Source organism: Cervus canadensis, chromosome 8 (assembly GCF_019320065.1).
Source record: "Cervus canadensis isolate Bull #8, Minnesota chromosome 8, ASM1932006v1, whole genome shotgun sequence".
Taxonomy (NCBI): Eukaryota; Metazoa; Chordata; class Mammalia; order Artiodactyla; family Cervidae; genus Cervus; species Cervus canadensis.
This window is the reverse complement of record NC_057393.1, coordinates 94,885-107,341: the sequence shown is the minus strand read 5'-3', so window position 1 is coordinate 107,341 and position 12,457 is coordinate 94,885. Positions and strand designations below refer to the sequence as shown.

Here is a 12,457-nt window from a genome sequence, read left to right as displayed (position 1 = left end):
TCCCCTCAGCCTGAGGCACCCTAAAAATACCACCCGCACAGAGACCAAATTTCCTCAGCCTCGGAGACCCTGAACCCCTCCGCCTGGGAGCTCTTAAAACTTCCTCCTCAAGACCCTAACTGTCCTGCCTGTCGGAGACCTAAAGTCCCTTAATAAGAAACCCCCGATTTCCTCAGCCTCACAGATCCCAAATTTTCTCAGCCTCCGCATTCTACATCAGCCAAAAGATCCCAGTCCCCTCTGTCTGAGGACCCAAGTTACTTCAGCCCGTGGGACCCAGATCTCCTCAAGCCGAGCGACTTCTCCCTTGGACGTAGAACCTACGTTATGCCCAGATTTTTCTGAGTCCCCAGGAGGAGATCCTGAAAACCCTTCTTGGAGAAACATTCCTTCTGCTGCACTGGAACAGAGCCCTGATTTCAGCCTGACCCGAGTCCAGCAGTTAGGGGTTTCCGGGTCTCCTCAAGGATTCCTCCATCATCCACAGACACATCCGTTCCAGTGCCTTCCCTCAGAGGGGCTGAATTGTAGGGGAACGAAAGAAATCAAATCTAGTTCACAAGAGGCTGATCTGTCATATCTAGTCAGGATCCGTCCATCCCACCAATACCCTCACCCTGACTTTCCCCTCACCTTCGTGCCCTGGACACTCAACCCAAGGAAGACACACCAGGCTCTGGACACTGGTCTGGGCTATCTCAGCACCATCTTCTTCCACAGGCACCTTAGTCTTGAGCACTCCAATGGCCATGAGGCCGAACAGGTCTCCAGAGGAGAGCACTGAGGGAGATGCCGGGAGAACAGAGCGGAAGCCCACGGTGAGAGGTGGAGGCAGCAAACCTGGGCTCTAAGCCAGCTCTATAGGAAGGACACGGCGCTGGTCCCTGAAGCACCACAGACTGCTTGCCTGGGCAGCTGAGTGAACTTCCCTGTGACTGTACACAGGATGGGAATGCCTGGTCCTGTCTGAGATGGGGGGGTGGAGTGGGACAAAACAGGACACTAGCTTCGTCAACTGCTCTGTGTCCAGGGAGAGTTAGGAAAATGCTCAGCGTTTGTCCAGTTAAACAGGACACAGTCGGGAAGGAAAGTCTTCATCCCTGTCTCACACAGACCATCCAGGAGCCTCAGGCTACTCCCTGCACAAAAGGTGGAGGAGAAGGATCAGCTCTAAGGTCTGACTTAGATTAGTAAATCACTGATGAAATCGATTATTTTCCTTAGGCCAAAGATGCTTTCAAAGACATCTCCGTATACTTCTCCAAGGAAGAATGGGAAGAGATGGGAGAATGGGAAAAAATCCGATATAGGAATATGAAAAGAAACTACGAAGCACTGATTGCTATAGGTAACAGGAAGTGCTGGGTGCCTGTGACCCTGGGAAACATGAAACAGGTCTTCACCCTCAGTGTTCACTTGGCCCACTCTTAGGTGGCTTCATCTGCTCACAGTTCCCTTTTGTGTGGAGACTAACCTGGAGGAAAGGTTTACAGTTTTGTACCAAAGGGAGGTTGACCCTGCAGTGCAGAGCTCACCTCTTGCCTTATTCTAGATTCCCCCAGCCCATCCTACAGATTTCCTTGACTTTGTGACACTTTCCATTGCTTCTATGCATTGTTTCTCCTTCTTAGAACAAATGTTTTGCTTCTTTCCAGGTTTCAGAGCCACTCGACCGGATTTCATGCATCACCGCAGGCAGGTCATCAAGCCCCAGGTAGATGACCCTGAGGATTCTGATGAAGAATGGACACCAAGGCAGCAAGGTGAGAGGCCACGAGGATTTGGAGGTGTCTTCCTGAAACCAGCCTGGGCTTAGGTCTCAACTTCATCTCAGTCAGTTGTAAGGAAAACATAATTTTCAGCATTCCGAAGTGGTTGTGCCTGAATATTGACATTAGCCTGAATGAAGATGAATGTATAGGTTTTCCAGTGTAATTCTCAAAAGTTTTATGGTTAAAATTTATCATTCTTTTTACAAAGAATTATTTTTGCTAAACATTCTTAGTGAAAGGCAGTTAAAGAAACCTTAGAAATAAATTCATGAAACAGATTTAATACTAATCTCATTGGTTATTGGATTAAATCTCTTCAAAGAGGAAATGATTAACATATTATGTCAAGATATATTATTTATGTTATGTATATAAAACAAAACCCATGATCTTCTTACCCTAAGGTTAAACTAATTCTATATTTTGATTCTGGAAAGTGTTTGAGAGAACTATTTATTCTCCATGATCTTTCCCACATTTCACTGACCAGAGATGGCATCATGTAAATAAAATGAAGTACACTTATTATAAAATAGAAGTGAGCAGCTCACTTCCTTTTCTGCTGCTCAAAGAGTTTAGGAGGGTTAATCTGCCTAGACTGGAGAAAACAATTTAGATAGTTCTATGATTCTCCATCTATGGATTTCTGTTCTCCCAGATTTTTAAAAATTATTTATTTAGTTTTGGCTGCACTGGGTCTTCATTGCTGCCCATGGGCTTTCTCTGGTTGCGGTGAGTGTCTTCTCGTTGCAGAGCACATGCAGGCTCTGTAGTTTGTGACACACAGGCTTAGCTGTCCCACAGAAAGTGGAATTTCCTGGACCAGCCATCGAAACTGTGTCCTCTGCATTGGCAGGCAGATTCTCATCCACTGTGCACCAAGGAAGAACCTCTGTTCCCTTAATTTATTAAAACTAGTAAAAGGGACATGAAAACAAACATTTGGTTGTCTGCAAAGGTTTTGGCATAAGGAGAGATTCTTCATAGGGAATACATACCCTTCGGATCACCATACGCCTCGGTTCACCATACACTTGCACGTCTTTATTTACCTTTTTAACAATTTCTGAGTGTATGGCACACTGTTGCTAACTATGTGCACGTTAGTGTTAGTGGCCATAGTGCTAATGGCTCAGTCACGTCTGACTCTGCGTACCCATAGACTGTAGCCAACCAGGCTCCTCTTTCCGTGGGATTCTCTAGGCAAGAATCCTGCAGTGGATTGCCATCTCCTGCTCCAGGTGATCTTCCCAACCCAGGGATTGAGCCTGCATCTGTTGCATCTCCTGCATTGCAGGTGGATTTTTTACCGCTGAGCCACCGGGGATATACATACACATTGATGTACAACAAATCTGTAGAAATGTTACATCTTGCGTAACTGAAGCCCTAACCCCCTGAGGAACAATTCTCCAATCCTTCCTTCTCACAGCCCTTGGCAACCACGATTTTATTTTCTGTTTCCATGGATTTGAGTAATTTAGATACCTCATAGAAGTGGAATTGGGCAATATTTGTCTTTTTTGATTGGTTCATTTCACTTAGTAAAATATCATCAAGGCCCATCCATGTTATAGCATATGACAGGATTCTTTTTTAAGGCTTCAAAACATTCCGTTGTGTGCATGTGGATATAAGAGCTATAACATATATCTTATATGTAATCTTTATCTTTTATCCACCAACGAACATTTAGATTGCTTACACATCTTCCCATTGGGAATAATGCGGCAATGACCATACATGTGCCCACTATTTATTCAATGTCTTGCTTTCAATTCTTTATGGAAACACACTCTTGAGTGGGATTGCTAGATCATACAGCAGTTCTAACTTTCTGTGGAAACTCCATACTGTTTCTAGAAAGCTTGCAACATTTTACATTGCCAACAATAGTGTATAAGGGTTCCAATTTCTCCATATCCTTACCAAGCTTGCTATTGCCTTCTTATACCTATTGCCTATCACAGAAGGTTTCAGTTTGTATTTCCCGATTGATTAGTAATATTGAGCATCTTTTCATATGTTTGTTGGCCATTTGTGTATTTTCTCTGGAGAAATGTCTATTCAATTCCTTCTCTCACTGTTAGTCAGCTCAGACTGCCATAACAAAGCAGACTGCATTCCTTAAACCACAGAAATTTGTTTTCTTACAATGCTGGAGTGTGGAAATTTGATATCAAGGTGCCATCATGGTCAATCAGGTTCTCTTCCTGGCTTATAGGTAGCCTTCATACTGGTGTATGCTTAGTAACCCCTTATCAGATGCATATTTTACAAATATTTTCTACCATCCTATAGGTGGCCTTTTCAACTCTGTTCAGTGTCCTTTGCTGCACAGAGGTTTTAAGATTAATCTCATTTGTCTATTTGTACTTTGTTACTAATACTTGTGCACTTGGTACCATATCTAAGAAATCATTGCTGATTCAATGTCCTGAACTCTTCATCCTTGTTGTCTTCTAAGAGTCTTATCAAGTCTTGCATTTAGGTCTTCAACCCATTCTGAGTTGATTTTTCTTCAAGATGTAAGATGTTCATTATTTTGCAATTGGTTATTTTGTTTCCCCATCACCATTCATTACAGGCATTAAACTTTCCCCATTATCTTGACACCCTAGATGAAGATCACTAGACCATGTATCCAAGAGTTTATTTCCGGCTGTCTATTCTGTTCCATTGATTGACATATCTGTCTTTATGCCAGCCAGCTTCCTCAGTGGCTCAGCAGGTGAAGAATCTGCCTTCAGTGCAGGAGACACAGGAGATGCAGGTTCACTCCATGGGTTAAGAAGATCCCCTGGAGAAGGAAATGGCAACCCTGTCCAGTGTTCTTGCCTGAGAAATCCCCTGCACAGAGGAGCCTGGTGGGCTACATTCCAGAAGGTCACAAAAAGTCAAGAAGACTGAGTGACTAAGCACACATTTTTTGCCAAATCTACACTCTTTTGGTTCCTGTACCTTTGTAGTATGTTCTGAAATCAGAGGCCTCCAGCTTTGCTGTTCTTTCTAAGATTGCTTTGCCTATTTGGGGTGCTCTGAGATTCCGTGTTAACTGTTGGATGGATTTTCTATATCTGAAAAAAATCCCATTGGGATTTTAATAGGAATTGCATTGAATCTTTAGATTGCTTTGGGTAGTATGAACAGCTTAATAATATTAAGCCTCCAAATCCATAAACATGAGACACCTATCTATTTATGTCGGATTCCTTTCAGCAATATTTTGTAGTTTTCAAAATATAAGTCTCTCATCTCCTTAAGTTTATATCTAATTACTTCGTTCTTTTCAATGCTATTATAAATAAGATTATTTGTCCAGTGGCTAAGACTCTACACTCCTAATGCAGAGAACTTGGGTTCAGTCCCTATTCAGGGAACTAGATCCCACATGCCGCAACAAAGACCTGGCACAAACAAATAAATAAAAAGAAATATTTTTTTTTTTAATTTAGCTCTTGAATATGGCTTTAAAAAAATAAAAAATAAATAGGATTGTTTTCTTATTTTCCTTTGTGGAATGGTCATTCTTCATGCACGGAAAGATATTTGAATGTTGATTTTGTACCGTGCAATGTTCTGTGCAAGTTTTTGGTGTGTGTGGATTTAAAGAGTTTTCAGCACATAAAACCATGGCCCTGTGAACAGACATAATTTTACTTCTTTCTTTCCAAAGGGAAGCCTTTTGTTTCCAATTCTAACCTAAAGCCCTGGCTAGGACTTCTAATATGGTGAACAGAAATGTTGATAACGGGCATCCTTGCCTTTTTTTCTTGATCTTTTTCACTGATTACTATGATGTTAGAGGTAGACTTTCAATATATGACCTTTATTATATTGCAGGCACTTCCTCGTATTTCTACATTGATGAGTACTTTTGTCATGAAAGGCTACTAAATTTATTAGATACTTTACGAACATCAGATGAGGCACAGATGAGGTTTCATTTTTTTTTTTAATTTTAAGAAAATTATGTAATGCTCCCAGTGGAAGCATAGAAGTTGATGATACAGAAATCATTTTCGATTCCTTCTTTGGTAATCATTGTCTTTGTCACTCTCTGGCTTAGATTTATGTCTCCTTAGTTAGAATACCCAGAGTTTGGAAATATTTACCAACCAAAACACTGATTCTCACCATTTTTTAGGTAAACCTTCCTCGATGGCCTTCAGAGTGGAGCACAGTAAACACCAGAAGGTGAGTATTTCCCAAATCCTGTTGCCAAAATGTCCTCCTCATGGATCCAGTCACAGGGGAAAATAGGAGAAAACACAGAGATCCTGGAGACGGCTGCCTTCCTGCCCTGGATCTTTAGCACACTGTCTGATATCCTCACCACCTTTACAGTTAGTAAGAACAACAGCAGTAGTAGGTGGTTCTGTTGTTACACTATTTTCATAATATTTCAGACTTTAAGCATTTTATGTGAATAAACTTACTTAAACCTTAAATCAGTCCTACAGTACCTATAAGTAGGTATATAGCTATCACCATTATAGATCCAGAAAATGAGGTAAAAAAACATTTGATTGTATGCCTGAGATCACAGTATCACTGGTAGTGCAATCGAAACCAGTGCACATTCTCTAAACTCTTTACAAACTGATTAAAGCTTCGATGGTTCTATGAAGCTTATTCATACATCTTTATATCATTCATCTGAGAGATGTTTTCAACCTCAATTCTTTTGTGCTGTGCTAGGGAGGGATATGCTAAGACATCTGACTAAGGGAAACTTAAGGACATGCTGGGCAGTTTGTAGAGTGGATGGTCCAAGATGAAGAAGGAGACAGGATCCCTACCTCAGAGCCTCCCACTCCAATAAGAGGAAGCAACTCGCAACCCTGAGAAGCCTCAGGGTTATGACTGAAAAGCAACAAATAAGAAAATAACAGAAGGACTTCACATAGATTACCCACTTTTGAGTAGAAACTCATCATCTGGGCATCATTTCAAATGCTCCTTCTTGCAGGAGGAGTAACAGCTCCTCCTCTGAGCTCTAATAGGCAACTCTCCTGTTTGGAATCATGTGTTTAGCCTGCCCCTGTGTTGTGAGCTTTGAGAGCCTAGCCCACACCCATTCATTCTCAGAAGTCCAGGCCCAGCTCAAAGCCCCTGAGGGTCCCCTGAATGTTTTGTGAATGAGTGACTCCACATTTGAGCATTCATCTAGGAGTAGAAAGGTCAAAGAATGCTGAAGATAATATCTGTGAGCTAGACTTCAAATATAGATGCAGTTTAGGGAATAAATTGATACCAGGGATGTTCGCTCACATTCTTACTGTATTAAATAGCTCACACAACAATTTGTTGAAGGTTATTAAATTTCATGTCCACTATAATATTAAGAATTAGCCTGAATACCGATTCATGGATCAGGAAACTGAGGAGAATCAGCTAGTCATACAGCCTTGTTCAAGGAGAACTGATGTGACCAGCTACTTTAATTCCAAACATTGTCTCTAGGACATGGCAACCTGCAACTTTCATCTCCTTTTCTTTATTGTCTAAATGTGTTTCTGCCGATCGTCTTTTCTCTTCTTAATCTCACTGCTTTGTCACCTTATTTTCCAGATGTGTTTTGTCCCCTCTGTAATTTTCCATACTTCCTCATCCATCAAAGGGCCACTAATTAATAGAACACCCCCAAATCTCTCTACGAGCTCTTACCCTCTTCTTTCCCTGACCTCCAGCTATTCTCCCTGCCTTGCTCTCACTTTTATGCAGAAAGTTGAAGGGCAAGAGCCTTAAGATATGAATTCTAGCTTTGATTCACTATCCACCTAGGTCCTTTTGTTACACTCCAGTGTTCAGACCACCCCCACCCCCCCAAATCAGATATTTCCAAGAACTGTTAAAGTATTAACTAAAGTCATGCACATGGAAACACTTCATAAAGTCCTAAAGAACTAAAGAAATGCATGTTGTCTTTTTTGTTGTTGTTGTTGTCTTTTACTCACATGGAAGAGCATGTCCAGGGCACCATTAAGTAAGGAATCTAGTTTGAAGGAATTGCCAGGAGCAGCAAAATTGCTGAAGACAAGTGGCTCCAAGCAGGCTCAGAAACCAGTGCCCCATCACAGAAAAGCAAGGACCCCTGGACAGCACCCCAGACAAAAAGGCGGTAAGAGAAATTTGGGGGAGTTCCTCTAATTAGTTCCTCTAATCCCTGTAGAAAAACTAATAAGTATGGCCTAGGTGTGTGGCATCGACTTTGGATAGGCAGGTGTTTAAGCTGGACTGATCTGAGACATGAAGTTAACACTGGGGCCTTGGAAAAATCTTATACATTTTCTGATGTCATGATTGCTATCTATAAAGTGAGGATAAGGATACATAACTCATACAGTGCTTGAAAGCCTTACATTAAATGCAAAAGTCTGACACCTACAAGTAGTTCAATAAATCCAGCTGTGATAATGGGAACCGTGCTTTGTTAGTGTTTATGCCCAGACCTCTGCTCAGTGCCTTACATATCATGTGCCCTTAACATATATTTTCTGAGTAGACGTGTCAGTGAACTATTTCCTAAGTAAGAAGGTTGGGAAGTTAAACCTACTGACAGGAAGTGCAGGAAGCTATCACTGAACTGGGCATCTGTGGTCAGTGGAGCCTCAGTCTCCTGATCCTGAAGTTAAAGGGAGAAGAAACAAAATATAGAGAAGAGACTTCCTGGGGGTAAAGTGGTTAAGACTCCAGGCTTCCACTGCAGGAGGTGTGGGTTCCATTCCTGGTCAGGGAACTAAGATCCCACAAGCCATGCAGCGTGGCCAAGAAATAAATAATGTAACATTAAAACATCAAATTACAGAAGTAAAAGTTTGAAAAATACATGTAAGAAAGTTTTAACAAAGTGTATAGATGGACAGGTAGGAGATCTCACACTTTCTGATAAAACAGGGACTAACTCCCCAGACCCCACCAGCCTTGCTTAGCTTCTGTTCTCCATCTTAGAACTCAGAAGAAAGGAGACTGGAGTGAAGAGGTACAGTCTACGAGAAAGAAAGGGCCACATATACCAAGAGGTCAGCGAGCCCCAGGATGACGACTACCTCTGTGAGTGACCCCCGTGGCCCACTCAGGGAGAATGGGCTACGAGGCCTTGGTCCACTAACCTCACCTCACCATCTCGTCCCCCGGCCATCCCCTTCCTCTATGTCTTGGGGTGCAGGATCGAGGCCAAATGCCATGAGTGTCCCAGTTCTTTCTGAAGGTCGTTAGGACGAGCAACAGCACTATAACTCCTCTCATCCCTGTTCTCACCTCCAGATTGTGAGGAGTGTCAGAACTTCTTCATCGACAGCTGTGCTGCCCATGGGCCCCCAACTTTTGTAAAGGACTGTGCAGTGGAAAAGGGGCATGCCAACCGCTCAGCCCTCACTCTGCCCCCTGGGTTAAGCATTAGACGGTCGGGCATCCCTGACGCTGGGCTTGGAGTGTGGAACGAGGCGTCCGATCTGCCGCTGGGCCTGCACTTTGGCCCCTATGAGGGCCAGATCACAGACGATGAAGAGGCCGCCAACAGTGGATACGCCTGGCTGGTGAGAAGCACCCGTTTCCCTGTCCTCTGGCCTCTAATCACTTGTGTGTGGTGGGTGGTACTTCATGTCTACATGCGAGAACACAGATGGTGATAACACGGTCGGCAATGACACAGTCAGCCCCGTGTACTGTGTGCCGTGGGTGTGAACACAGGATTTCCCTCTAAAGGTCAGAGGAGAGGTGGGAACAGTCTACAGACACTCAGGACCTCTATCTAAAGGTCAGAGGAGAGGTGGAAACACAATGTACACACACACAGGACCTCTATCTAAAGGTCAGAGGAGAGGTGGGACCACAGTGTACAGACACTCAGGACCTCTATCTAAAGGTCAGAGGAGAGGTGGGACCACAGTGTAGAGACACTCAGGACCTCTATCTAAAGGTCAGAGGAGAGGCGTGAACACAATGTACAGACACTCAGGACTTCCATCTAAAGGTCAGAAGAGAGATGGGAACACCTTGGTACACACTCACAGGACTTCCCTCTAAAGGTCAGAGGAGAGGTGGGACCACAGTGTAGAGACACACAGAAGTGACTCCTCCCTTGTGGAGCCCTTGCCTTCAATGAACCAAGAGACTCAGACGGGAATGATGAATAAGGAGCTTACCGTGGGGTCCGGCTGTCAGGTGAATCCATGCAGAGTGAAAAGCACCAATGACTACACAGGGAAATAGCTCTTCTATTGCTTCCTACCAAAAAATAAAAGAGAAGGAAAGAAAGAGGAATGCTTGTAACTCTTTCTCTGACACTCAGATCACCAAAGGGAGGAACTGCTATGAGTATGTGGATGGAAAGGACACGTCTTGGGCCAACTGGATGAGGTGAGTGCAGTGAGTCTGCAGTGTGTAGACATTGAGACTCCCTCCATCCCACGCCCCTTTCCGTCTCAACCCGGCTCCCTCCACAGCTTTCACATCTTCTTTCCTCTTTTCCCTCCATATCATCTTCTTTCATTTCAAAAGACACTAGAAAGAAGGAAATAAAAATATGGCATGTGCCGTCAAGGTACAAGTCTATATGCTGAACAAAACTGGTGGACTTGAAAGCAACTTCAGGAGTCTGGATTCACCAGGGAAACTTTAACTCACTTAATGGACACTTACCACACACTTTATGTTTCGGTTTAGACAGTGCACTTCGTTACTGAAGCAGATCACACAACCCATGTTCTTTTGGAGAACATACTGCAGACAGACATTAGCCAATTGATTTTAGGAAGAGTAACCTTATTTTTTCTATCTTTGAGTAGCTATACAACGCCAGGATAACCTAACACAGGAGACCTTGACTCTATGTGGGCAACAACCTCCTCAGGCTTGGTTGCTGTGAGAAGTGGGTTCTGAGGCCCCAGAAGGAATGGGGGGCAGCATGGCCCTGAGCATGGTCATTCTCTGAGGGCCTCTCCTTTCATCAGGGCAGGCAGACAGTGAACAAATTATTACTCTTCCATGTCTCAAGCTATATCAGAGCTCTCTCCAAGTTGCCGTGGGAGGGGGTGAACAACTGAATAGGACCCTGGATACACGTGGGTAGATGGGAGAAAGCCTCGGGAGAGAAGGCAGGCTGGGGTGAGTGCTGAGGGCTGCGTGTTAGCCAAGGAGCACCAAGTCCTGTGGATGGAAGAGAACTTAATTCAGAGTTTAGAGGAGCTGGAGGTCACCAGCCTCACGGACAGTCCAGGTGGAGATGAGTCTGGAACTGAGATCCGGAAAATGGCTAATTCGGTAAGGAGAGAAAAGCATGGGGATTCACATAGCCTGGTTGAAGGTGTGAACAGAAGGTCCACATGAGGGGCAGCCTCAGAGGCGGAAGGCAAGGAGCTGGGCATGGTCGGAGAGTGGAGGGCACTCATCACCTGAGGTTTCTTTCCCTTTTCCGGCCTCACCCCCAGGTATGTGAACTGTGCCCGGGACGACGAGGAGCAGAACCTGGTGGCCTTCCAGTATCATGGGCAGATCTTTTACCGAACCTGCCAGGTGGTCAGGCCGGGATGTGAGCTGCTGGTCTGGTACGGGGACGAGTATGGTCAGGACCTTGGCATCAAGCGGAACAGCAGGGGGAAGAGTGAGCTCGCGACCGGGAGAGGTGAGTGTCAGCCCTCTTCCAGCACCCGACCCCATCCTGGGAGCCTCCGTGGTCTGATTTCGAAGCAGAGTACAATCCAGTCCAAAGTCAGTTGAGTTGCAGTTAAAATGCCTCAGAATTTTATTCTTGTCATATGATTGTTAGGAAAAATCTTTATAGTAAAAACGTTAGTTCTAATTTTTAATATTTCATGCAAAAAAATATGTAACATCACCTTCTGCTGAAAGGCTTAGAAGCAAAAAGCAAGTTTTCTAGCACCTACCAGCTCTCTGCCCTTTACCTCTTTCTTCCTTATTCCCTCCCATTTCTTTTTTTTTTTTTTTTTTTTACTAAAATATAGACATTTTATTTTAAAATATTTATAGGACAAAGATATTTAAAGAGTCACACTAGGAAATTTATGAATGACATCTACCAGTTAAAGAAAGTAAATGGAATTCCTTAGTCATTAGTATTTTTTACATTTATTTATTTATTTATTTCATTTACTTTTATTAGTTGGAGGCTAATTAGTTTACAATATTGTAGTGGTTTTTGTCATACATTGACATGAATTAGCCATGGATTTACATGTATTCCTCATCCCGATCTCCCCTCCCACCTCACTCTCTACCCGTTCCCTCTGGGTCTTCCTAGTGCACCCGGCCCGAGCACTTGTCTCATGCATCCAACCTGGGCTGGTGATCTGTTTCACCCCAGATAATATACATGTTTCGATGCTGTTCTCTTGAAACATCTCACCCTCGCCTTCTCCCAAAGAGTCCAAAATTCTGTTCTGTATATCTGTGTCTCTCTTTCTGTTTTGCATATAGGGTTATCATTAACATCTCTCTAAATTCCATATATATGTGTTAGTATGCTGTAATGGTCTTTATCTTTCTGGTTTACTTCACTCTGTATAATGGGTCCAGTTCCATCCATCTCATTAGAACTGATTCAAATGAATTCTTTTTAATGGCTGAGTGATATTCCATGGTGTATATGTACCACAGCTTCCTTATCCATTCATCTGCTGATGGGCATCTAGATTGCTTCCATGTCCTGGCTATTATAAACA

At 43.4% G+C, this 12,457-nt stretch overlaps 1 pseudogene across 1 annotated transcript in view; it reads left to right on the top strand.

Annotated features, from left to right (window-relative positions):
• Positions 1-749: 749 nt before the first annotated feature.
• Positions 750-12,457, top strand: part of LOC122446002 — a 43,279-nt pseudogene continuing 31,571 nt past the window's right edge. The window contains exons 1-9 of the transcript XR_006270753.1: positions 750-825; positions 1,232-1,348; positions 1,656-1,763; positions 5,920-5,969; positions 7,740-7,896; positions 8,727-8,828; positions 9,042-9,313; positions 10,069-10,136; positions 11,207-11,400. The product of XR_006270753.1 is annotated as a histone-lysine N-methyltransferase PRDM9-like (transcript). The remainder of the gene's footprint in view (positions 826-1,231; positions 1,349-1,655; positions 1,764-5,919; positions 5,970-7,739; positions 7,897-8,726; positions 8,829-9,041; positions 9,314-10,068; positions 10,137-11,206; positions 11,401-12,457) is intronic.